The sequence below is a fragment of the Balaenoptera musculus genome, chromosome 19 (genome assembly GCF_009873245.2).
Source record: "Balaenoptera musculus isolate JJ_BM4_2016_0621 chromosome 19, mBalMus1.pri.v3, whole genome shotgun sequence".
NCBI classification, from domain to species: domain Eukaryota; kingdom Metazoa; phylum Chordata; class Mammalia; order Artiodactyla; family Balaenopteridae; genus Balaenoptera; species Balaenoptera musculus.
Genome location: NC_045803.1, coordinates 48,187,061 through 48,200,847, shown reverse-complemented (window position 1 = coordinate 48,200,847; position 13,787 = coordinate 48,187,061).

The window sequence follows — 13,787 nt, the reverse complement described above, 5'->3', positions numbered from 1 at the left end:
TCTTTATGATTTCTTTCCTTCTGCTAATTTGGAGTTTTGTTGTTCTTCTTTCTCTAGTTCCTGTAGGTGTAAGGTTAGATGTTTGAGATTTTTCTTGTTTCTTGAGGTAGGCTTGTATAGTTATAAACTTCCCTCTTAGAACTGCTTTTGCTGCATCCCATAGGTTTGGGATCGTCGTGTTTTCATTGTCATTTGTCTCTAGGTATTTTTTGATTTCCTCTTTGATTTCTTCAGTGATCTCTTGGTTATTTAGTAACGTATTGTTTAGCCTCCATGTGTTTGTGTTTTTTACGTTTTTTTCCCTGTAATTCATTTCTAATCTCATAGCGGTGTGGTCAGAAAAGATACTTGATATGATTTCAGTTTTCTTAAATTTACTGTGGCTTGATTTGTGACCCAAAATGTGATCTATCCTGGAGAATGTTCCATGCGCACCTGAGAAGAAAGTGTAATCTGCTGGTTCTGGATGGAATGTCCTATAAATATCAATAAAATCTATCTGGTCTATTGTGTCATTTAAAGCTTCTGTTCCTATTATTTTCATTTGGCTGATCTGTCCATTGGTTGTAACTGAGGTGTTAAAGTCCCCCACTATTATTGTGTTACTGTTTATTTCCTCTTTTATAGCTGTTAGTAGTTGCCTTATGTATTGAGGTGTTCCTATGTTGGGTGCATATATATTTATAATTGTTATATCTTCTTCTTGGATTGATCCCTTGATCATTATGTAGTGTCTTTCCTTGTCTCTTGTAACATTCTTTATTTTAAAGTCTATTTTATCTGATATGAATATTGCTCCTCCAGCTTTCTTTGATTTCCATTTGCATGGAACATCTTTTTCCATCCCCTCACTTTCAGTCTGTATGTGTCCCTAAGTCTGAAGTGGGTCTTTTGTAGACAGCGTATAGATGGGTCTTGTTTTTTGTATCCATAGCAAGCCTGTGTCTTTTGGTTGTAGCACTTAATCCATTCACGTTGAAGGTAATTATCGATATGTATGTTCCTATGACCATTTTCTTAATTGTTTTTGTGTTTGTTTTGTAGGTCCTTTTCTTCTCTTGGTTTACCCACTTAGAGAAGTTCCTTAGCATTTGTTGTCGAGCTGGTTTGGTGGTGCTGAATTCTCTTAGCTTTTGCTTGTCTGTAAAGCTTTTGATTTCTCCATCGAATCTGAATGAGATCCTTGCCAGGTAGAGTAATCTTGGTTGTAGTTTCTTCCCTTTCATCACTTTAAGCATATCATGCCACTCCCTTCTGGCTTGTAGAGTTTCTGCTGAGAAATCAGCTCTTAACCTTATGGGAGTTCCCTTGTATGTTATTTGTCGTTTTTCCCTTGCTGCTTTCAATAATTTTTCTTTGTCTTTAATTTTTGCCAGTTTGATTACTATGTGTCTTGGCGTGTTTCTCCTTGGGTTTATCCTGTATGGGCCCCTCTGCGCTTCCTGTACTTGGGTGGCTATTTCCTTTCCCATGTTAGGGAAGTTTTCGACTATAATCTTTTCAAATATTTTCTCGGGTCCTTTCTCTCTCTCTTCTCCTTCTGGGACCCCTGTAATGCGAATGTTGTTGTGTTTAATGTTGTCCCAGAGGTCCTTAGGCTGTCTTCATTTCTTTCATTCTTTTTTCTTTATTCTGTTCCATGGCAGTGATTTCCACCATTCTGTCTTCCAGCTCACTTATTCATTCTTCTGCCTCAATTATTCTGCTAGTGATTCCTTCTAGTGTAGTTTTCATTCCAGTTATTGTACTGTTCATTTCTGTTTGTGTGTTCCTTAAATCTTCTAGCTCTTTGTTAAACATTTCTTGTGCCTCCATTCTTTTTCCCAGATCTTGGATCATCTTTACTATCATTACTCTAAATTCTTTTTCAGGTAAGTTGCCTATGTCCACTTCATTTAGTTGTTCTTGTGGGTTTTTATCTTGTTCCTTTGTCTGGAATATATTTGTCTGTAGTCTCATTTTGTCTAACTTTCTGTGTTTGTGGTCTCCTTTCCTCTGGCTGCAGGATTGTAGCTCCTCTTATTTCTTGAGTCCGCCCCCTGGTGGGTGAGGTTGGTCCTGAGGCTTGTGCAGGCTTCCTGGTGGGAGGTACTGGTGCCTGCTCACTGGTGGGTGGACTGGGTCTTGTCCATCTCATGTGCAGGGCCATGTCAAGAGGTGTGTTTAGAGGTGGATGTGAGCTCAGAACAGCTTTAGGCAGCCTGTCTGCTGATGGGTGGGGCTGTATTCCTATCCTGCTAGTTGTTTGGCCAGAGGTGTTCCAGCACTGGAGCCTGTAGGCTGTTGGGTAGGGCCAAGTCTTGATGCAAAAATGGTGACCTCTGGAAGAGCTCACGCCAGTCAGTTTTCTCTGGGGCCTCTCTGCCACCAGTGTCCTTGCCCCCGCTGTGAGCCACAGCCAACCTTCCCCTCCCCAGGAGACCCTCCAAGACTCATAGGTAGGTCCAGCCCAGGCTTCTATGGAGTTACTGATTTATGCTGGATTCCAGTGTATGTGTAAGCTTGTGTGCTCCCTCCAAAAGTGGAGTCTCTGTTTCCCCTAGTCCTGTGGAGCTCCTACACTCAAGCCCTGCTGGCCTTTGAAGCCAAATGGTCTGGGGGTTACTCCTCCTGATGCCAGACCTTAGGCTGGGGAGCCTGCTGTGGGGCTCAGAACTCTCACTCTTGTGGGAGAACCTCTGCGATATAAGTATTTTCCAGTTTGTGGGTCACCCTCCCTGCGGGTGTGGGATTTGATTACGTTGCTAAAGTGCCCCTCCCACTGTCTCGTTGTGGCTTCCTCTTTGTCTTTGAATGTAAAATATTTTTTTTGGTAGGTTCCAGTCTTTTTTGTAGATGGTTGTTCAGCAGTTAGTTGTGATTTGAGTGTTTTTGTGAGGGGAGGTGAGCTCAAGTCCTTCTACTCTGCCATCTTTTCTGAAATCGAGGGGCTGCTTTTAGTTCGGATGCTTGCTGTCTCTTTCCTCAGTGTGTGCTGGCTGTTATCTTCTCGATATGGGGTGTTCAGGTGCAGTGGCCCTTGCGCACTCCCAGGATGGTGGGGGCAGGCCTTGGTGCCTGCTCACGTGTCTTGTATGTGCAGCTGCTCTCTGCACACTCCGGGGACAGCAGGGGCAGGGCTTGGTACCTGCTCATGGGTCTTGTAGCAGCGGCCTGTGCCCACCTCTGCAGCCCACGATGGTGGCATCAACTTGCACTCACCCCCGAAGCTCCTGTAGGCAGTGTCCTGTTGTGTGGGAGGGCTCACAGGGAAGAAGCACTTATGGTGGTCCTGCCCCTCTCCTCATGTGCCCCCCAGTAATGGTACCTTGCCTCTCTGGTGGGCCCAGGCTTCTTCTGAGTACACCCTCAGTTGCCACAGTCCAGCCTCTTCAGGCTGTCCCTGGGCAGCCAACCCCGGTCCTCTCCCTGGGTTTGACCTTTGAAGCCTGAACGTCAGCACCCAGCCCCCACTTGCACCAACAGATGGGGGTCTCAGGGTGGGGAGCGCAGGGCAGTGGTGCTGACCTTCTGTGCAGGTAATTCTCCATTTTCCCTTCTGCAAACCAGTTGCTGCACTCTCCTTCTAGGCTCCAAAGCTCCCCCTCCATCCAGGCTGATCTCCCTGTGGTGAGGAGGCTTCCCAGGAGGTGGGAACCTTTCCTCCTTCACAGCTCCCTCCCTTGGGCGCTGGCCCCATCCAAACTCCTTTTTCTTTTTCCTTTTGTCTGGTTATGTGGAGGTTTTCTTGCCCTTTTGGAAGTCTGAGGTCTTCTGTTGGTGTTCAGTAGATGTTCTGTGTGAACTGTGCCACTTGTAGATGTATTTTTAATGTTTCTGTGGGAGGTGAGCTTCCTGTCCTACTCCTCTGCCATCTTGATCCTGTCTCCCAGAATCTTTCAGGAAGGTTTGAATTTCAGTTAAGGTATAGGTTCTGATGTTTCTACTTTGTGATTCTCTCCTGTTACCTTAATCTTATGCGTTGTTACTGGATGTTTGTGGATGACGTCCCTGTGAGCCCTCTTTGTAAGTGGTTGCTCTCCTCTCCAGGGTGCTCAGCTGACCTTGCTGGGGCTGGGGTCTGCTTCCACTAGCACAGTACTCACAGGGTCTTTGGGAACACCTCCTTGGCCTCAGGAGTGGAACATAAGAGCCTGGCATGCTGGTGTGCGGCAGCACAGGACGCTTTGTTGGAGGTTCTGAGTTTATCAAGGAGCTGGTGCACCTCTGCAGGGTTCTTAGGAGAAGCTGGCACCAGATGTTTAGGACGTTCATATTGGTCTATTAATTTTTTAGCAACATTTCACCAGGGATTGGACCCATGATATATCCCATTGGGTAAGGGGAGGAAGAGCCATAGCAGAGTCAAGTGGTGACACAGAGACCCGATGCCTTCACCGTATTACCCCTTTCATGGTGCCATTGGTGCTATTTCACTTGTCTCGGTCAGGACACATAGTCCAGGCATGACCCACCGACTCAGTGGTCACAGGTAGGGTCTCCTGTTATTTGGGATACCTGTCTTTTAGATGGATGCCTCAGTGGTCAAAAGCTTAAGCCAGGCACCTGCATTACAATTTAAAAAAATTCAACAGTCAGGTGCTTATACTACAGTTATCTTGTTACCGATTTCTAATTTGATTCTGTTGTGGTCAGGGAACACTCTGTACGATTTCAATCCTTCTAAACAAGACTTGTATGGCCCAGCATATATCTATTCTGTTGAATGTGCTATGTGCATTTGAAAAGAATGTATATTCCACAGCTATTAGTGGAAAAAAAAATTTTTTTTTTTTTTTGGCTGCGCTATGTGCCATGTGGGATCTTAGTTCCCTAACCAGGGATCAAACCTGTGTCCTGTACAGTGGGAGTGTGGAGTCTTAACCACTGGACTACCAGGGAAGTCCTGGTGAAATAGTCTATCAACTTCAGATCAAGGTGGTTAATAGTGGTGTTCATATTTTATATATCTTGATTGAATTTTTGTCTAGTTCTATCAATTGCTGAGAGAAGATGTTAAAATCTTCAACTATGCTTGTGGGTTTGTCTTGTCTTTCTTTAAATGTGTCCATTTTTGCTTTATCTATTTGGAAGCTCTGTTACTAGGCACATACATGTTTGTCTCCCCAAATTAACCCCATTATGATTACTCTTTAGTAATACTCTGTCCTGAAGTCTGTTTTATCTGATAGTAATATTACTCTCCAAGCTTCTTATGTTTACCAGTTATGAAATATTTTTTCCATCCACTTACATATCCATCTGTCTTTACATTAAAAGCATGATTCTTACAGAACATATAGTTTGGCCTTGCTATTTTTTTTTATCCATTAGACAATTTCTGCCTTTCATTAATATGACTGAACTTTAGGTCTACCATCATACTACTTGTTTTGTTTGTCCCTCCCCCCTTTTTGTTCCTTTCTTCTTTCTTGCCTTCTTTTTGGGTTAAAAATGTTCTTAAGAGTTCCATTTTAATTTATCTATTAGCTTTTTAGATATACTTCTTTCCATAATTTTTTCAGTGGTTGATCTAGATTACAATATACCTGAACTTTTCATAGTCTTACTGTTGTATCACGTCATGTACCTTGAGCAAATTCCTTAGCCTCTCTGAACCTGTTTCCTTTATAAACAAAAATAAACAACTTGTCTCATGGGTTATTTGGCTATTGAACGAGCTAACGCATATGAAGCAAATAGTATGCTTTCAAGAGCAGAATAAGCAAGGAAATACCTTTGTACCATCATCACTAACAGCAGTGCTGTTGTTATTACTGATACCAACCAGGGTTCTTAGCCTTCCCTAATCAATAGAAATTGACTAGAGGCCAGACAAGAAATTCAGGCAAGGCTTTATTGGGGCCCCTGCTGCATCAGGGGGCAGCGAAAACTAGTAACAGGTTCCCTTGCTCACTCCCCGATTGGGGGCGAGCTGGTTCTATGTGGGGTGAAGGTAGGGGTGTGTCCAGGGGTCAGGCCAGAGGGGTGGCTTAGGTGTTTTGCCCCCCCTTTGGTGGTGCTGAGTGCAGGGGGCATGTGCAGTACTCTGCTTTTGCTCCCAACACCCTGTTTTTGCTCCCACCTCTTCAGAAGTGGCAGTCGGGTTTTTTTTTTTTTTTTTTTTTTGTCTTTTTGTATCTTTTGTCCATAATTTGCCCCCAACTGCACATGCATGCAGTTATTTTTAGTCCCTTATAGTTTCTTCGTATTTTGTTGCTCAAGGAGATGTTTGTCCAGGTGTAAGCACTGCAGCAAAAAGTCCCAGGTCCCAGCCTGTCTCATTCCCCCTGAGAGACTCTACACCCTTAAGGGGTGTACTCTTAAGGGGTAAGGGGCCGAAGATCTCTCCTTCTGAAGCTTCTTCCTGCTGGACAGGGGCCACAGACCCTAGCCTACCCTAGAGGTGTAGAAGTCCCTTGCTGACTCTTCCAAGGACCTGTAGGGACCTGGGCCACTCTCTGCTGGAATGGGTTGAATTTCTTGAACCATCACAAGCCTTACTTCAAACTGTTGGAGCCTAGAAGACACAAACTTAACCAAAAGGTTAAACAAGGGCTAAAAAGGAAAAGAACAACAATAGCCATTAAAGGGCCTAGAAAGGGAAGGAACCAGGGTAACTTTGGGAGGGCTTCCTTAACTGTTGACCAGACAGGGGAGGTGATGTCACCCCTGCCAAGAAGCCATTCTGCTTGGGTGTATATTTTTGTTAATCTCAGGGTTAAAGTTTAACATGATTCTCTAATTTTAGAATGGAAGGTCTGGACCTATTGGTCCCAGGTCTCCTTCTTGGACTGAAAAGTCTTAGTCACAGGTTTACAACAGTAGGGAAGACAACGGAGCGCTAGGCGAAATACAGCATAAATCAGCATGACTGAAAAGAAAAGGGTTATGAGGAAATGAAAACCTCCTGCCAGAAAGTTTTTTATACCCTGTGGGATCGAAGAGAACAAACTAGAGAACCAGTTTTCAATTTCCCCGCCCATGCTGAATAGCAAGGATTGGTGGTTAATTGTCCACTGAAGCCAGGTGGCTTGTCGAATTTTCTCAGTGTTGGTTTCTACCTGGGAAGAGGTGTTGATGTATGTGCAACAAGAAGTACTGGCAATTGCACATACCAATCCTTGTTCTGCCAATAGATAATCGAGGGTCAACTGTTTGTCAAGTACCACCTTGGCCAGGGAATCTAGACTTGTTTTGGTTTTTGAACCATTTCTGTGAGATGTAAAATCTCAGCCCCGTATTTTACAGGGGGATTTTTTGCATTTAAAAGTCCTCTTTCTTTCCAGATACCATGGGCATGTAAAACAAGGAAGGCATATTTTGAGCCTGTGTATATATTTATACTTTTTTCTTTCCCCAACTTTAAGGCTCAAGTTAGGGCTATTAGCTCAGCCCTCTGGGCTTGTTAGGTAGCAAAGGTTTTGCTTCTATAACAGTATGAGCGCTCACAATAGCATAATCTGCCCTCCTGACTCCGTCTTTAACAAAACTACTGCCATTAGTAAACCATTCTCCCTCAGGGTTTTCTACGGCCTGGTCTGTTAAATCAGGCCTACAGGCATAAACCTGGTCACAGTTTTCCAGGCAGGAATGTGTTAGCTTTGGGCTTTCAGTGGGCATCAGTGTAGCCGGGTTAAGGATGTGGCACGTTTTGAGGTTACCTCCGGGGAGTCAAGGAGTAAAGCCCAGTACTTAGTAAGGCAGCCTCCAGTTAACCAATGGTGGCCTCTAATCTCCAGAATCCCTTGTCCTTGATGAGGGGTCTGGACTTCCGGCTGTCCAAAGGTAAGCTTGTCAGCGTCTTCCACTGATAAAGCAGTGGCAGTTACCACCTGGAGGCAGCCAGGCCAGCCTCGGGCCATGGAATCTAGTTGTTTGGAAAAATAGCCTATAGGCTGAGGAACTTCTCCTAGCTTTTGTACAAGGACCCCCAGAGCTGTCCCCTGATTTTCAGCTCTGTACAAGATAAATGGCTTTTTAAAATTGGGGAGACCTAGAACAGGAGCTCTGGTGAGGGCCTGTTTGATATTATTAAAAGCCATTTCTTGTTCCCCAGTCCAAAGTAATGCTTCTGTTATCTGGGCCTTTCATGGCTTCATACAGAGGCTTAGCCATTAGTCAGAATCCTGGAATTCAAATTCTGCAAAATCCTGCCATGCCGAAGAAAGTATGAAGTTTTTGTTGTTCTTTTTTTTTTTTGTCTTTGGGGCACTGAGGCCTAATATAGCTTACTTTCTATCTGGAGATAACTGTCTACTTCCAGGGTTTATAATATATCCCAGATATTTAACTTGTTGCTTTGAGATTTGTGCTTTTTTTCTGGGAGATCCTGTAGCCCCGGGCCCCAAGGAAATTAAGGACTTCAATGGTATTCTGATCTGAGGCCTCCATGGTGGAGCTACATATTAATATGTCATCTACATACTGTAGGATAGCCCCTTCTTTTAGGTGTATTTCCCTTAGTCCTTTTCCTAGGGCCTGGGCAAACAAGTGGGCTGTCCTGAAACCCCTGAGGCAGTACTGTCCAGGTATATTGTTGCATTTGGCCTGAGTGGGGGTTAGTCCACTCAAAGGCACAGATACTGAGATGAGGGATGAATTGTGATGCACAAGAATCCATCCTTGAGGTCAAGGACAGTAAACCATTTGGCATCTCCAGGAATCTGGACTAATATAAGGATGAGCCATAAGGGGATGTATAGGGATCCCTACATCATTTACTGCTCTAAGGTCTTGTACCATTTGATATTCCCCATTTGGTTTAACAACTGGCAAAATAGGGGTAATGCACAGAGACCAGGGCACTAAGAGGCCACGCTTTAGGAATTTATCTACGAGGGGTTGCAAACCCTTTTTTGCTTCAACTTTATGGGATACTGTCTCTTGTTAGGATAAGTGACTTCTGGCTTAAGGCTAATTTTTACAGGTTGGACGTTTATAGCCTTCTTAGGGATTCCTTTGTCCCAAACTGCAGGGTTTACTGTTTGTAGAATATGGCTGGGAATAGGGCTTTGTTCTTCCAGCTGATTTGTCTTAGAGTCAAGAAAAGGGGCTGCTCGGTGCCTCCTAATCGTAATATGGCTCCAAGGGAGCCTAGAAAGTCTCTTTCCACTAGTGGGGTAGGACACTCAGGCACAACTTAAAAGACATGTGAAATTAAATGCTGTTCAAATTGGCAAGTGAGAGGCCCAGTAAAATAACAGGTGTGAGGCTTTCCATCGACACCAGTCACTGTACAGCTTTTGGAGGAAAGAGGCCCAGCATGAGAGATCAAGACAGAGTAAGTGGCTCCTGTATCAATTATAAAATTGATTTTCTTACCTGCCATGTCAAGGACCACCTGGGGCTACTCGATAGAGATAGACATCTCATGAAGGGGAGCTGCCAGAGTCCCTGGGCCTCCTCAGTCGTCTAGCATGGCCATCTCGGGAGCGGGAGCCCCCCTTCCGCTTCGGAACTGGGGACAGTCCCATTTCCAATGACCTGTTCGTTTGCAGACTGGGCATGGACCAGGGGCTCTTTTTGGCACTTCTGGGCCCAGTGGTCGGTTGACTTACATTTGAAGCATTTCCCCTTGCTGGTTTTGTCTCCAGGTGGATGGTTAAATTTCCTTGGCCCCCTTGGGTTGCCCTGAGGTCATAAGGCGTGGCTGACAGCTATGGCCATTGGTTTAGCATAAGCCCTGGTCTGCCTGTTTTCACATTGAGTTCTCTCTTCCTCCTCAGCTTGATCTCAATTATTAAATACCCCGAAGGCCACCTCTAGGAGTTGGGCGTCAGGGTTTGTGTGCCTAATTGTAACTTTTGGAGCTTTTGCCAGGGGCAGACTGGCTGATAAAATGTTGTCCAAGTAGGGACTGGCCCTCGGGAGTAGATGGATCAATATTAGTAAATTTTCTAAAAGCCTCCACAAGCTGTCCCTGAAAGAGAGCTGGATTTTCTTGGGTCACTCCTTTAACCTTTTCATAGTTAACTGGCTTTTTGATATACTTTCTCATCCCTTCTAATACACATTGGATCATTTGCTTCCTGGTTTTTGTTCCCTCCTGGGAATTATAATTCCAGCAGGGCTCCTGATTTGGGACTGTCTCCCCAACCATACCAAAATGTTTGGTTTGGTCCCTGGCAAGCTGGATATGACTATCTGGACATCCTTCCAAGTTAAATCAAAGGTCAGAGTTAGGGCCTGAAACCCTCCAGCAAACTTACTAGGGTCTTCAGAAAATCGGCCCCGTCTCTGTTTGCATTGGGCTAAACTGGTTATAGAGAAGGGCACATGTACTCTGATTGTCCCTTCACCGTTTGCCACTTCCCTAAGAGGGCATATTTTCCTGATCCTGGGTGATAGGAAGTTCCACTACAAGTTACCCCAGAGAGACTAGTCTCTTCTTTCTGGGGTAACGGAGGGCATAAAGGGACATAGGGAGGTGGAGTTGGGGACCGGTCAGAGGGATCTGGGGAAGTAGGTGGCTCGGGAGAGGCAGGTGGCTCTGGAAAAGCAGGGGAGACTTGGTTCCCCCCTGAGAGCTGGGGAAGGTTAAAAGGGGATCATCTGAAATGTCAGGAGTGCTTTCTGATTCCACAGGCTTTTGATTATAGGAGCTGCATAGAGCAGGGTTTTGGTAAAGGATCATGAAGGCTTGAACATAGGGAACCTCAGTCCATTTTCCCATCTTGTGACAGTAAAAATCCAATTGCAAGATGGTATTATAATTTAGAGACCCATTTCAGACCATTTTTCTCCATCCCCCCAACTTATATCAAGGCCAGGCAGTGTTATGGTAGAGTTAAGTTTTTCCCTTTTCTTATTTGAAATGGCTTGGATATTCAATGAATTCTTATCATGTAACTTAATTTAGTTTCAAGTTACTAAAATTTGGAGGGACTATTTTAGATGGACATTTCCAAAACATAATTATTCCTATAGAGTTTACCAAAAAGCTCTTATCTCAGTTACATTTACTTAAAGTTTAATCATATCAGGTTATTTTCCCTGTTGGCAAATTTCATAACAATGTGCACTTACTGACTTCCAGTAACCCTAGGTACAATAAAAGTATTATATGTAATGTTGACGACTCTAAAGACAGGTCTGTATTAATTAAGCCCACAAACTTAAGCTAGCTTTAATACCAGATATTAATTCAATATTGAATATTTCCCAGATCACATGAACCTGAAAAGTATTCTGGTGAGTTTTTTAAAAATTATTTGAGAATGTATTTAGGTGCTTACTTTCTGTTAAGCCAATTAAATACAACTCATTTACAAGTTAGTTTTTACATAAAGACAGACAGAACCAGAGACCTCATGGTTTTCCCGCTTGAATTTAAAAAGGCCTCTCTTTTTTTCCTCAGTCTGTGGGACTACAGATGGATCAGGTAGTTCCTGAGAGCCCAGGCAGAATAGCTACATTGCAAAGGCAGAGGAGAGAAATGCAAGCGCCTCTCTTTTCTTTTTTGCTCTTTAAAATCCCACCAAGTAACCCAAGGCTGGAGTCTCAGGTAATGTGGGCTATATTTGCATTTCAAGGCTTAAATGCTCCATCGTGCCCACAATTTCAGCAGAGACTTGCAGGAGCAGCTGGACAGACAAAACTACATAAAACAAAGATACCAATGACAGAAACTTAAAGACACAAACAAGAAGTTTTCAGGATAAAGGGGACGAGAGTGCAGGTATAAGGATCAATGGAGAAGTAAAGGGAAAAGACTGAAAAAGAGAAAGAGACAGCAAGAAAATAAAGATGGGAATACTGGGACGATAGGACTTCCAGCCAGTACACAATATGAGGTTTGAACCTCAATCACTCATAAGTCTCCCATCAAGAAGAGCCTGCTGGACCAGCGTCTGCACGGTGTGAGGCGAGCCTCTCCCACCTCTGCTTGTCACCCGTCAAGGCGAGCCACTGCCGGCCAGAGGGAGCAGGTCTCACAAGCTGGGAGGAGTGATGCTGTAGCTGCCCAACGTCCACTCTCTCGGAAGGACAGGACAGAAGTAGGAGAGGACGGAGAAAGGAGAAGTAGAGAGATTCCAGGAGAGGGAAAAGGACAAAGGGGAGGGGAAAGCGTTGCCTGAATGAGGGTACTGAGGCCCCCAGGGGCCAGGAAGGCAGACTTACCAAATGTGGTGATGCTGAAACAAGAGGTTCGGGTGGCCACTTGTCACCCACAGGGTAGCTGCATTCGGTGGTCCTGGAGGCGCCCGGATCCTCTCCCTGGAACAACGGGGGACAAGTGCCCCACGTTGGGTGACACTAAGTCTGATACAGAACAGGGTTCTTGGCCTTCCCCAATCAATAGGGGCAAGACAAGAATTTCAGGCAAGGCTTTACTGGGGCCCCTGCTGCAGCAGGAGGGAGCGAGAACAAGTAACAGGTTCCCTTTCTCGCTCCATAAAGGGAGGGCAAGCTGGTTCCTTATATGGGGTGAGGGCAGCAGTGTGTGTCCAGGGGTCAGGCCGGAGGGGAGGCTTAGGTGTTTTGCCCCCGCTTTGGTGGTGTTGAGTGCAGGGGGCATGCACAGTACTCTACTTTTGCTCCCGACACCCTGTTTTTGCTCCCAGCTCTTCAGAAGTGGCAGTTGGGTTGGGTTTGGTTTTGTCTTTTTGTATCTTGTTGTCCATAATTTGCCCCAACTGTGCATGCACAGTTTTTAGTCCCTTATAATTTCTTTGTATTTTGTTGCTCCAGGAGACGTTTGTCCAGGTGTAAGCACTGCAGCAAAGGGTCCCAGGTCCCAGCTTGTCTCACTCTTATTACCACTACTACTACTGGTCTGGTGGCAGGTGCTGTTGCTATTGTTGTTGTTTGACCTCCTGAGGCCACAGGGGAGCCATACTGACATCCTCACCAGCTTGACCCCCTTGAGGTCACGTTTTTCCACCCATTCCTCTAGGTGGCCTGCTCCATCGATGACAGTTTTTGTCTCAGCAGGGCAACCCTCAGCTGCCTCTTCCTTACCCAGGCTCAGCCATCCTGTGCCTACCCTTCAGGCTGCTCTTGTATCCAGAAGAGCCAAATCAGCCGATCAGAGCCAGGCCCGCCCATAGGCTGGTCCTCATCACAAAGCCTGGCTTGTTTTCAACATTACACCGTCTGTTGCTCTGAGCAAAATAATCTGAGGCCACAGTCCCACAGGCCTCCTGCTATCTTCAAATGCATACTTCCCGCATGACAGGACTCCCCGTATCTCAGGGGGCAGCCTCTGCCCAGCCCTGGTGTCTCTTCATCTCCCTAAGAGGTATCAAACCCCACCTGCTGCCCCAAGTTTTCTCACTTTCAGTAATGGCCTCAGCGACCTGCAGGGACACAGAATAACTTCCTCTTCCCACATTCAGCATCAACCAGACAAAGGAGAAGTGCTAATGTCAGCTCCACCCCCAAACAACCTACATGAACTACTGTAAGTGTTTTTCAGGGCATGGAATACCACAGTTCTGAGGTGGGCATAGGTAGTCCTCAGGGGTCCGGATGGGCTGGAGGCAGGAGGAATAGGGCAAACACCAGAAGACACTAGGAAGGCAGAAGGAAGTGAACCTGGATCCTTGCAAGATGGTTTCTCACTAATTGCCAACAATCAGTAACGGGAGGAAACACTGCTTACTCTCTGAAGTTTTGTTGAAAGCAGTCAGATGGGAGCTATGAACTGGCAGAACGCCATCTCTTAGGCTTCTCTTCCTGAGAGGGGGTTTCTGCTTCTGGGCAGCTCTACCCAAATTCTCCTCCCAGTTAGTATCAAGCTCATTTACTTTTTAAAAAGCAGATGATGGTACTCCTTATTTAAGACCCTACTATGGCTTCTCATT